Source organism: Galeopterus variegatus, unplaced genomic scaffold (genome assembly GCF_000696425.1).
Source record: "Galeopterus variegatus unplaced genomic scaffold, G_variegatus-3.0.2 Scaffold21475, whole genome shotgun sequence".
Taxonomy (NCBI): Eukaryota; Metazoa; Chordata; class Mammalia; order Dermoptera; family Cynocephalidae; genus Galeopterus; species Galeopterus variegatus.
This window is the reverse complement of record NW_007747586.1, coordinates 1,807-3,828: the sequence shown is the minus strand read 5'-3', so window position 1 is coordinate 3,828 and position 2,022 is coordinate 1,807. Positions and strand designations below refer to the sequence as shown.

General features: G+C 49.8%; 1 long non-coding RNA gene across 1 annotated transcript in view; it reads right to left on the bottom strand.

Moving 5' to 3' along the window:
- Positions 1-1,240: 1,240 nt before the first annotated feature.
- The window catches only part of LOC103583306, a 2,490-nt gene continuing 1,708 nt past the window's right edge, over positions 1,241-2,022 (bottom strand). The window contains exon 3 of the long non-coding RNA XR_549848.1: positions 1,241-1,834. This is a non-coding gene — a long non-coding RNA (uncharacterized LOC103583306). The remainder of the gene's footprint in view (positions 1,835-2,022) is intronic.

The window sequence follows — 2,022 nt, the reverse complement described above, 5'->3', positions numbered from 1 at the left end:
GCTCTTCCCTGGCCCACAGGACGCCGATGAGAGACGGGCCTCAGCCGTTGGTCCCTGCCCCCGTTGCTGATTTCAAAAGTAAGCCAGTGTCTGGTTGTGACAATACGTGCACAAAGGTCACCCGATCCAATGAAAGGAAACTTTTCTAGGAACACAAAGACTTGTTTAATTTTTTAAAAACACTAAAAAGATTCATTCTTTAAAAAATCCCTCTTTCTCCTAGTCTCGTGTGAGAGAAGGAAATGGTAAAGACAGCAGAAATGATCAGTGACGCTCTGCCTACAGCGTTCGCCATTAGGGCTGCAACGCTGCCTTTTGCACATCCTTTTGTCATTAGACCAAGTGATGCCCTGGAGCCTTGACGTCAGCTTTGCAAGGACTGGCCTGGCCCGCTCTTGGAGAAACGACACCGCTGTGGGGAGGAGGCAGCTGCAGCCACGGCGAGCTGAGCTGTGGCTTTGGATGGCTTCTGTGCCTCTTGGTTCTGGGGACGTGTCCTCGGTGTCAGAGCGCACCGTCCTGCATTCACTTCTCTCCTGCCGGCCACTAAGGTCACACACCCCAAAAGAGGCCACGTGGTTCTTCGTCCTCCCGGTGGGCTGCAGAGCCACCCGCTGCCCACCCATAGGACTGACCCTTCCCACCGAGTTTCCTGACCACCTGTGGAGCTGAAGGGCACAGGGGAAGCCACCTCGGGCCCTGCCTGCATCTCCTGACAGCTTTTCTAGACTATGAATCACACACAGCTCTCTATGTCTGATGGCCATTTTAGGATTTTTAAATTGTTTTAACATATAAATATTTTTCTTTCCAAAAATACTCCAGGCTCTTTCTCTTATAAGTCTTATTTTGTTCTTCCATAAAAAGTCCCCCTGCCCTGTCTTCTTAACATAAAGCACTTATTATGCGCCCAAAATGCCCTTGAGACCTAAGATCTGAAGCAACTATGAGGACGGGACAGAGAAGGGTGAGCGAAGGGTAGGGGCGATGAGGGCGGGACGGAGGAGGGGACAGAGGGAGGGAGGAAGCTGTCCACTGGAGACTTCTGTCACCGTGTCCATGTGGCTGCATCAACCTAGGGGTCCTGACAAGCCAGACCACAGCAGACAAGGGGAAAAGGTGGAGGGGGCAGGGAACGACCGAGGGAAGACGCAACAAACCCAAAACAGTTTCCATCCCAGACCGAAGGCCCCCAGACTACAGAATTCCAGCTGATAGAAAAACCACCGAACAAAGAAGATTCTAGAAAAGAGAAAGTGTTGGGATTACAAAGCTGCACATCGAATCGGTACAAACTGGTCTTTGAACACCCTTTTCCAGAGCAGCTGTAGTGTCCCAATTGTCAGGGGAAAGAAAACACCAGCGCGAGGAGAGGACGCTTCCCCTCCTGGTTTATCACAGCATTTTGCTTCTTTGCTTTGTTTTCTGTTTTTGTTTTTTGGCACAGCTTCCTTTTTTCTTGCTTTCCGTTTGGACATCAGAGCCTCTTCTGGATGGAAACCACACCAGGCACGTCTAGCTTCCTGTTTCCTAGGCTGAAGGTCCTGGCTGGAGGCCACTCATCCCCCTCTGATGTGACTGTGTGTATGCTTTTGTTTTTGCTTGTTTGTTTGGAACTTCTCCATGAAGGCTACGAAAACATATAGACTCCTGTGGCCAGGGACGAGTTGATTTCCAAGTACACTCTAAGGCAAGTCAAGTCCGTACAGTTTTGGAGCTGACAGAATGGTGTCTGAACAGGGCCACGACCCCACACGTTCTCTGCTGGTCCACTACAACTCGTGAGTTTTTCTGTAATATTTTGTGTTTACTTCCACAGATCTAAAACACACACCTGGAAGGAAAGACAGAGCACCTGTTATCTCGAGAGACAACACAAACGTGCCTGTAGAGCAGGGGTCCGTAGACGGTGGCCAACCACCGATTTTTGTGAATAAAGTTTTATTGGAACACAGTCATGTAGGTCAGAGAAGCTCCAAGAACAGGCTAGTGTCTGAGCACCTGACCAACCAAACTTAAGCA